Source organism: Phyllostomus discolor, chromosome 9 (genome assembly GCF_004126475.2).
Source record: "Phyllostomus discolor isolate MPI-MPIP mPhyDis1 chromosome 9, mPhyDis1.pri.v3, whole genome shotgun sequence".
Lineage (NCBI taxonomy): Eukaryota > Metazoa > Chordata > Mammalia > Chiroptera > Phyllostomidae > Phyllostomus > Phyllostomus discolor.
This window is the reverse complement of record NC_040911.2, coordinates 100,187,440-100,197,821: the sequence shown is the minus strand read 5'-3', so window position 1 is coordinate 100,197,821 and position 10,382 is coordinate 100,187,440. Positions and strand designations below refer to the sequence as shown.

General features: G+C 48.9%; 1 long non-coding RNA gene across 1 annotated transcript; it reads right to left on the bottom strand.

Moving 5' to 3' along the window:
• Window positions 1–6,476: 6,476 nt before the first annotated feature.
• LOC118496859 lies at window positions 6,477–9,946 on the bottom strand. Its single transcript, XR_004899416.1, has 2 exons — window positions 9,361–9,946; window positions 6,477–6,997 (listed from the first exon to the last, which is right to left on the bottom strand). It is a non-coding gene; the product is annotated as an uncharacterized LOC118496859 (long non-coding RNA).
• Between the last annotated feature and the right edge of the window lie 436 nt (window positions 9,947–10,382).

Sequence of the window (10,382 nt, the reverse complement as noted above, 5' to 3'; positions counted from 1 at the left end):
AAACGCACTGGTCGTGCATGAGTTTTGCGTCCGTGACGTTGGTGAGGAATGAGGGGGAGAAAGTGATTAGACGGCGCCTAGCCCTGTAAAACGGTTTGCTGTCATGGACACATTTCGAGGGTCCCAGGGACCCCCAGAGGGCCCTCCCCTGCCACGGCCATGTGCCGAGGCTAGCAAACCCATCGGGAATTCCGGAGCAGACAACAAACACACAAACAAGCAGCAAGCAAACATGCTCTCGGGCCTACGGGGAGCCTAGGCTTTTGTATCAAAATCTCCGAAGTTCACTGCCTAAGGGATGCCAGCGTTCTGTGCATCTCTGATTGGAAACCCTCTTTTAAATGTTGGTCATCACATGAGTTTCCTAGGGCTGCCATCAATGACCACCAACCGAGTTGCTTAAAACGGCGGAAATGTGTTCTCACGTGCTTCTGGAGGCTAGAAGTTCAAAATTGAGATGTGGACAGGGTTGGTTCCTTCCGCGGGCCCTGAGGGAGGGCCTGCATGCCTGTCCCCCGGCTTCTGGTGGCTGCCGGCAGTCCTTGGCTTGTGCCCACACCACTCTGATCTCTGCCTCCACCCTCACATGGTGTTTTCCTTTTGTTTCTCTGTGTCCAAATTTCCTTCTTCTTGTAAGGACATCAGGCAGGAGATTAGGGCCCAACCTAATTCAGTAGGACCACATCTTACCTTGACACCATCTGCTAAGACCCTGCCCAGAGCAGCTGTCCCTGACTGGCGGGTCCGAGGTCACTTGTCCACACCCTAGCCACAAGCAAGGCTGGAAATCCATTAGAGACATTTTCAGTTTCTCTGGTGAAGAGCAGGCTTTGCTTTCTACCAAGAATCACAGGACCAATCCCCCAAGTTTCGGATTCAGATATAAGTGACTGAAAAAAGGATGAACATGCACTCTAGTTGATCATCTAGAACTTTCTCTTCTGGACACCTAAGTGCAAGAACTCTGGTAACCAGCTTGTAAATCCAGCTCCCACACTAGCCAAAGACCACGTTTCAATATTTTCCCAACGTCCTCATTTAAATGTCTAACTTGAACCTCTGATGGGCACCCTTAAATTTCCAGAAAAGCCTAAGACAGAAGATTTACCCAAACGCCCGGGACACATTATTTTAGTATGGGTGGCACTGTTGCGTAGTTGTCATTGTCACAGCCTCTGCCTGTGTCTTTGGGAGCGTAACTTTAACTCTCTGGGCCTGGGTCTTATCTGGAAATCGGGCTCAAGATACAGGTGGAAAGTGCGAGGCTATCTCACGTGCCAGCTTCCTTAATCCTCATGATCATTATTACTCCCCTTTTATACATGAGGCCAACTTCTGGACAACCGCAGGGGGCGCCACGTTTTCCTGAGGGGACACCTGGAATTAACCTATGCAATAGCCATAATGAGCATTCTCGGCTTAACCTAGGTGCACACAGACTAGATGTAAACTAGATTTTTGCAACAGCAGAGCCACAGGCAATGTTTTCACGGCTACGTGCTTTGTCTCCTTATCTCTACCTTCACCTGGTAGAATTGGAAAATTCCATAAGGGCCGAGAAGCCGTAGGGCCGAGTTACCTCAAGAAACAAAAACTGGTATTACTTCTTACCGGTTCTCTGAACAGTAACACCACCATGCACTTTTTATTTTATTTTATTTTATTTTATTTTTGAGTATCCACTCCCTGGCAGAATTTTAAACATATTACCTCTGTTCCCACAACCGGCCCTGGAGTGGACACAGGTGTTACCTCTCCGAGAGAGTCTACACTTTAAAATACCCCCATGCAACGCGTCCGATAAACTGTCTGTGCGGTCAGTCCAAACGCAGCTATAGGGGTGGCCAGCTCGCTGGCGATCAAGAGTGCACGGTTTGGGGAAGGCAAAGCCCAGTGTTTGTGCAAACAGCGTGGCAGGAAACCTCACTGCAGCAACGATTGCGAGTGCTTCTTGCACTTCAGAAACAGGCTTTCCACGGGTGAAGTCCGTGACTGGCTAATTACATGATGATATTAGAAATGGATCTGCGTTGGTGCAGTTAGGGGTATTCAAGATGTGCACATTGACTAGAATGTACTATAGGACATAATACCCCATCCTTCACCTATGCCCTCCCTCCCTCCCTCGTCCCTCATTGGTCCTGCGTCCAGCCACTGGGGGAGGAGGTGCCGATTGTGACCCGCTGACCCAATAGCCCTGCCTCTGGAATGTGGTTACACCTGCCTCAGGTGAGCCTTCCATTCAGGGTGGGGCCAGAGCCACTGAGCGCGCGGAGTGCCGGGACTTCACCGAACTTCCAGAACAGGTTGTAGGAACTGTTTGGCGCCTGTTTGCTAATGATAGCCAACACTGTTTGGCTATCCGAGTGGCAGAATTTGGACTGAGGCTGGAATTCATGATAACCCATGTAGCTGGGTTGTGGGAGAGTCGCTAACTCTCACCTCTGCCGGAAACAACCTAAGAATCATTCCATGCCAAATCGGTGTGGATCGCAACAGCCTACCCGGTACCCACGGCTTCCTCCCTAAGAGAACCCTGATTGGTTCAGCGTTTGGTCAACAGTGTCGTCACAGCGGAGCCAGGATCGGGAAATGAGCCGTGGTGCATCTAAGCCAGAGGTTAGCAAACGAGGGCCCAGAGGCAAAAGCCGGCCCACCACCTGCTTCTGTAAATAAAGTTTTATTGGCACGTGGCCACGCCCACTCACTTACATGCTGTCTGTGACTGCTGCCATAGCACGGTTGAGTAGTTGCCAGAAACTACGTGGACCACAAGCCCTAAAATATTTACCGTCTAGTGTTTTGCAGAGAAAGTGTGTCGCCCTCTGATATAAAACAAGGCCGGGCAACGTGTGTTCTGTGGAACAGAAGCATAGGTATCTCCTGGGAGCTCCTGAGAATGCAGACTCTCAGGCCTCACCCCAGGACCCACCCCAGAACCAGAATAACGAGCGGGTAAATGTCCTACAAAGGTGTAGGGGGGCAGGATTCCATGACTTTCTTAGGGCAAACATCCTCATCTCTGAAAAATGGTCACCCCACTGCCCAGAATATAAATGCGGGTTCTGTTGGCAGAGAAGAACAAGAAGAAGAACTGTTGGGTGGGGAACCAGCTGTCCTTAGGGTTCATTCTCCTGTGGGTACTGAGTTTTTATACACATAAACAAAGCCCCAAATGCCAAGGGACGCTAAGGGGTAATGAACAGTCATCGTTAGCGCTAGACGGGTTTGGCATGGTGCACGCAGCCCTAGGCAAGTCCCGTTCTCCCCTGAACTCTGAGGTTCTTAAGTGCAAACTAAGGACAGTCATTCCAGACACCGCGTGTGTATCGTATGGGATAAATGCGGCTGTAAGCAATGGGCGAGTCTGTAAAGAGTGACTTAAACGATTTATTGTCTAACTCGGCAGGTGATCTGCAGGTGGGGAGTGAGAGCGTGGGGTAGGAGGCTGAACCGTGTCATCAAAGATTCAGCGTCTTCCGTATGTCTTCTCTGCCACCTTCCTTACGTTGATCCGCCTCTGCTCGGTGGTTTTAAGAGGGCTGCCCCAGCCCTCATCATTTTATCCTGACGCAGAGGCAGGAGGAAGGAAGGCGGCAGCCTTCCACACACCCTCTTTTGACGGGAAAAGCGGCTTTCTCAGAAGCTTCCCCAAAGCAGAATTCTGCCTGAGTCTCACTGGCCGAAACTGGTTTACGTTGTTACCCCTAAGCAATCACTGATAATGAAAGATAGGATTACGATGATTGGTTCGGACCAGTAGGGGTCGGCAAACTTTTTCTGTTTCGAGCCAGACAGTAAATATCTCTGGGCTTTGCACCGCCACGCAGTGTCTCTCACCACTGCTTGACCCTGCTGTCAGGGTGTGAAAACAGCCACAGACAATGCATGAGCTCGCTGGGGCTGGCTGCGTCCCGATAAAACCTCATTGACAAACACAGGGGCTAGGCGGAGGTTGGCCAACGGGCTGTCATTTGCTACTCCTGTTCTGTGCCATCGTGTAAGGATGGGGGGGGTGGGTAGCAGCAGACAGGTTCGAGACCTGGCTTTGCCACTTGCCAGCTGGGTGGCTGCAGGCAGGTAGCGTAACCTCTCTGGTCTCCAGTTTCCTTATTTTGGAAGATGGGAAATACACAGACCTTTAGGGATCAGGGAAGCTGTCTAAGAATGGCATCATGTCCTTTCCTGTCTCAGGGGATGGGACTCGGCCTCCCCTTCCTAGCCTCCATCATCATCTGAAAATGCCCTGCCCACGGACTTAATGACTTCATTACCTGCTTTGTGCTCTGCGGAATCCGCAAGACCAAGTGCTGTCAGTGCCTGCCACGTGGCAGACACCAAAGTAGGTAAGAAGTGGATGAAGAAAAAGGTGAACGCTCAGTAACAGATCTTCTCTTAGAGGGGAAAAAAATGGAGCTTGGGATCAGGATGCCGTGTCTCTCCGTCATGTCTTAGCTGAGGCCCCTTTGCACCTGGGCCCCCAGTACTATTGAGGCAATGAAAAAATGCCTTCCTTGTCCAGTTATCAGGAAGGCTTAGCTTCGTGTATGGTGCCCGGCATGTAAGAGACTCAGAAGATACTATTATTAATTTTGTTCACTAAGATTATTTTAAAACCTGGACACATAGCTGCAGGCATCCAGCCTGGAGACCTGCAGGAAACGAAGCCACAGTGAGACACCCAGACACCTGGCTCACAGGGCACCACGGTTCAGGGGCCTAGGTCTCCGACTTCTGTTAGTAGGGAAGAAGAAAAAAATCATTGTTGCATAGGGTATCCCCCCAAAATCACTGTTGGGTAGGGTATGCCCCCCAAAAAATCACTGTTGGGTAGGGTGTCCCAACTGCCCTTAGTTTTCATTCTCTTTGGGTTACAGAATTTTTACATCTATAAACAAAGTTCCAAGTGCAAAGAGTTTTGTGTATTACCATCGTGGGGTAAACATCACATTCAAATCAGGTACTTTCTGCCTTTAAGAACTTATTCTTCTTGCAATTTTGAAAATAAGATATATGAAAAAAACAATGTTTAGGTCTCCTGGAAAACCATATTCCATTTCTTCATTACACTGGAAGTTACCCCAGAAATTTTCAATTTTAAATAAGCATTGGTAGTTCCAATAAAGCTGATTAAGAAATGAAGGTGGTTTTTTATAAAGTTTATGATATAAGCACCTTCAAATTTTGAAACCAAAAGGAAAAAGGAAGAAATGTTTGTTTTGTTTGTTTTTAGTATTCTTGGGCCCCTATGATTTCAGTGTTCCAGTAACTATTATTATTTCTGACATTTTAGATTCATATTTCCTGTTTGGTATTGGATCTTTTTTCTTCTAACGAGGCATTTTTGGAGAAGAAGGAAGCATATGGGGTTCAGAGCACGGGCTCGGGTGACACGAAGCAAGAATCTTCAAACTTTGTAAAGAAATAGATAGGACATAGTCTCTAGGCTTTGCAGCCCTTGGGTCTCTGCCATCGCAGCTCAAAAGCAGTCAGAGGCAACCCAGAAGGTCTGGCACAAGTCACACCCCTGTTGATTACAAAACCTTTTATTACAAAATCACGAGCATGTCACTCTGTAACATAACAACATCACACTCAAGCACACCCTATGACAATTTCAGGTGAAATGTTCACACTAAAACTATAAATCATGACACCCATAGTATTACCCTACCAACCACACTCAAGCAGGCCTTACTTCTGCTGGACCCTGTATTAACCCAATGAGCATGGCTGCGTTCCCATAAAACGTTCCTTCCGGGAGCGGTCGTTGAGCCTGATTTGGCCATTGGACTGTGACTGCCAACACTTGGTTATAACTTGTATTCGGTCTCCACCACTTTCCAGCGGCCGGTCTGGCTGCGTCGCCATTCTGTAAAATGGACATTATTACTACACTGCTCCACTCAGTTCAGAGGATAACATGGGTGAGTGCATGCAGTATTCCCTGCAAGGGCTCTATAGGTAGTTATTATTATTATTACTGTTATTATTATTATTATTCTCTTCTTATAGCGGAGCAAGCAATCTGCCAAGTCACACATTTAGGGAGTGTCCCGTGTCACAGCGCCAGGCAGCCTCGGGAAGAGATTTCCATCGTCCAGCGAATTTGACTTGGTCCTACTACAGCCTTTGGCTAAAAATGCCTTTTTCCTCTCCTAAGCAATTCCATTCCAGGTAGGGTCCTGGGGGGAAAAGAGAGGGAGAGTAGCAGAGAGGCGTGCAGGCGACCGAATACATCTGGGCTCTTTGGGGACAAGGATCGCTCACCCTCTGCTCATGGGTCTTCTGCCCCACCTCACCCCTTTTTTTGGAGGCAAACTGCGGCCCCACGTTTGCCCACCTTGTCCAAAGGCTCACATCCCGTCACGTTTTTTGCAAACAGCATTTGCTCACCCGAGGACCTGGGCAAAACCAGCCTGGCTTTACTCCTTCAGACAACATCACAGAGGGGAAAAAATCTGGAATTTTGTTTGCTTTTTCTTTTGGGACATTTTCCTTGTGTCTGGTTCCCCACCCCAACACACACACTGAAATTTTTAGGATTTTTGGCAAGCTCTGTCTCTTTTTGCTCTGACATCACTGTCAAACACCCCCATGTTATTTACACCTCCCACTCTCTCTGGGGCGTCTGAGCCTCCTTTTCTGATCACTACATTTCTCCCTACACCGCCCTCTTTTTCCCTAACCAGCGGGGGAGCTCCCCAAGCCTCAAGATAAACAGCAAACAAGATAGTGAATTGCAGTGACAAGTCCAGCGGGTGATGCATTTTCCAGCCACCCCCAACCACAACTCTCCCTGCATCATTTTTAACTTGAGGATGGTGACTCTGGTGTTTCTGCTCTGAACAGGGGCAGGCCCAGTTCCTCTTTCGTTTTGGCCCTGTTGCATCTCTTCCTGAATTACATTTTTCAATGAGCTTGCTTGCTACAAGCTGTTCCCTCCTCTTTCACTCCTTTCCATCTTCCCAAGCGGAACAGAAATCCGCTGTGAACGCTGCAAGACAAAGAACAAAAACACTTCTCTGGCCGTGCAGAAAGATTCCTTCCTGTACAGGATTTCACCAGGTTTCCAGCTGTACAACGACAGCAGGCTCCTCCCCCGAGAGGGGGGGTCCCCCCAACCTACTGCACACACAGGTCCCAGTCACTTTGCTCAAGGACACACCTTGCTCCAAACTCCTGACGCCTTCACTCCCGCACGCACAAAAAGCAGGAAGCTGCACCCAAGTCTAAGAGTGAGCTGTGATCTTGCTCTGATGAAAGGAGCACAAGGGAAGGAATTACCCAATATGGAGGTTGCATGTGTAAGAAGCAGGCCTGGGGAACTACGAGCCGATCCTGCCGCGGCTGGCCCCTGGGTGGGGCTGGGAGGGGCAGGGGGAAACATCCCTTTTTTTTTTTCTTTTCCATGAACCTCTCTCTCTCAAGCTGGAGGAAAGTTTAAAATCTATACATAGAATGGGGCACATATTCCTAATAGACCTTTCGTGGGTTAATAATGCTCTGTTTCAACCCTCATTTAAAATAAAAAAGAGAGAATTCTATCAGTTCTCCAGGTCAAGGCATATGAGGGCAGGTGTGAGTAAGAGGTGCTTTCACAAGGGGGTGTGTTGGAGCAAAGACTCGGAGGGTGCACGCTCAACTAGATTTACGGGCAGTGCCGTTTGTATAAAGCAAAGGCTCAGCGCGCCCACAACCCATCAGAAAGGACAAGCCAACTGCATGGAAGAGCGCCATCCACAGAAATATTACGCCATCATTTCACATGCCCATTTTTTCCTAACGTGACCCCTCTCCGAGAGATCTAAGGGAAAAAGGCAAGAGGAAAGACGCTTGGTAAAAACAAAGAAAGGTGTGCAGGGCTGGCACACATATATGCCAGCCTGTGTGTAGACAATTTCTGGATGCTACACTGAACACTAGCAGTGCTTGGGGGGGGGGGGGGGGAGATTCACCCTTCCCCACAACCCCTTTGATTTGGATTCCTCCCCTCCGCCCACCAGGCGCGTGCATTACATTTTTCTCAAAGATGTACAGCTGATGTTTAAGAAACACATTCAGACATAGAAAATCGCCCGTGGTAGATATTTTAAGTGGAAAAAGAACACAAGTTGTGTAATAGTGTCTATAAGTATGATTCCAGTGGTATATTTAAGACAAAGTGTATGTGTGTTTATATATATATATATATATATATATATATATATATACTTGCATATTTATGGAAAATGTCCGAAAGGGTACGTGTCACACTGCAAAGGAGTTATTAGCTATCTCTAGTGAGTGAGGCCCTGAGCTAGTGAGGGTGACTACAGGAAAGGAGGAACTTCGACTTTCCCTTGATTTCTACCGTTTGAATCTTTTAGAGAGATTGCATACTCTTTTTGTGTGTTGATGGCCACCTCCCTTTACTTAGCTAGGCCCTCTTGGATGTCTCTCAATCATGTCCTGTATTTTTAAATTTTTAAAAAATTTTTCCATGACAGCTGACACTCCACATTACATCAACTTCAAGTGTCTATTAGTTCAATTTTAAATTGTAAACCCTAAACTGAGAAAACAGGAGAAGGAAATGGGGGAACACTGGCCCCCCCCCCATCCAGGAGAAATGTGGGCCACGTCTTTCCTGGGAAATCAAACTCCCAAGAACCTTCAAAGTGGATTGTGCTCTCGCCTCCCACCCCTGGGACAGTCCACGTTCCTAGGCAGCTGGGGGTTTTCCGCCCGCCCTGAACGCTGGCAGTTGGGGCTGCTCCCAACTGCTGCTTTCCGAAGTGGCTCCCTTAGTGTCTTTGTTCCCACCCTCCGGCCGGGAGAGGCAGGGGCCCCAGCCTTGGGGAGCTGGAAACGCAGCGTCCAGCCCACCGCCAGGCTTGCCAGCCGCAGGCAGACTTGCATCTGCGCCTCTGCCTGGCGCGGTTCGGCGGCCCTGGAGCGACTCCACCGACGAGAACGAAGTGACTCCTGACTCGGGCGGGCTGCCGTTTTCTGTCCCGCGGCCATCCTGTGAGCGGGCTCCTGTTTCAGCCCCGTGGGATCCCCTGGCAACACCCTCTCCCGTCTCAATTAGCTCGAGGAAGACCTCTGTTGCATTTTCTTCCGCCTTAGGCATATGCAAAAAAAAAAAAAAAAAAGGTGTAGGAAGAGACCCTTGAAAGAGGAGGATTTTAACAATCGTGATGTGGGTCTCTTTCCAGGAGCACGCACTGCAATCCACCTCCCGAAATAAGCATGCGCTGCAAACGAGCACGATCTGTTTTCTGGGATTGATAAACACCGGGTCAAATTGCCGCCCTAATCTTGTCTGCATGTGCACTTTTAGGGCAAGGAAATGCCGGGAGGAAGTTTACAACTCACCAACTTCCAGCAGCTCCGGGTTTCTCTTCTGGGGCAGCGTTGGGTGTGTGTGTGTGTGTGTGTGTGGTGGCTTGCCCGAGGTTCTCTTTGAAACAGCCCATGCTGGCTCCCCTACCCCCCAAGTCGTTTGGAAGTGTTCATCCCTTAACTTATGACCTTATTAGTTATTTTATTCGGGAGACAGAGGTCAGGTTGGGAAGCCAAATTCATGCAAATCAGGAGTGCGATAGAACAACGTATGATTTGAAATTGGAAAAGGGGGGTGGAGGTGGGTCACGCCCTGTCCTCCCGGGAGGCGGCTGGGGCTTCTTGTTCTCTGCACTCCCTTGAAATGATCATGGCTGCTCGTTGGCAGGTATTTCTGAGCTATCGTTTAGGCTCCTCTAAATGTACGTGAATTGTTTTTTTAAGGGGGGACTCGACGGTCTCTAAAGATGAGAAAAGAACCTACCGGCTATTGTCTGACCTCCTCAGTGCGTGATTGACTAGTAGAAAACTCATCTCCATGGGAACAGATAAATGTCTGCTTTTCATGCGGTGGAGCAGCCAGCCCAGCCCGCGGAGCCTCCCCAACCTAGCACTTTATTTGGGCGGCTGTAAGCAGCCTCTCCCTTTTCATGTGCAGCCAAATTATCTGCCAGAATTTCTTTTCAAGTCTAGGGGAAGGGGGAAAAAAAAAGGAGAGAGAGAGATCGAGAGAGAGAGAGAGAGAGGGGAGTTTCCTCTCTCCCACATCCCCTTTCTGCATGGCGCTAATTACTGTATTTTCATCTGGGAGGGTGGAAAAAAAATGCACACCGCGCTGAAATCGCGCACAAAACCAACTAGCAGGGTGTATCATCTGCTGGTTGTCTAGTAGCCGTTGGTAGTTCGGTCATTTTTTTTTTTTTTTTGGAAGGCAGTCTTGGGGTAATGTGTGGGGTGGGGGCAGGGTGGGGGTGGATAAGACAGGGCCTGGGAGGCAGAAGCTGGGATTGGCTTGTTTCTGTGGTCAGCGTTGTGGGGCTGTGTGACCTTAGGCG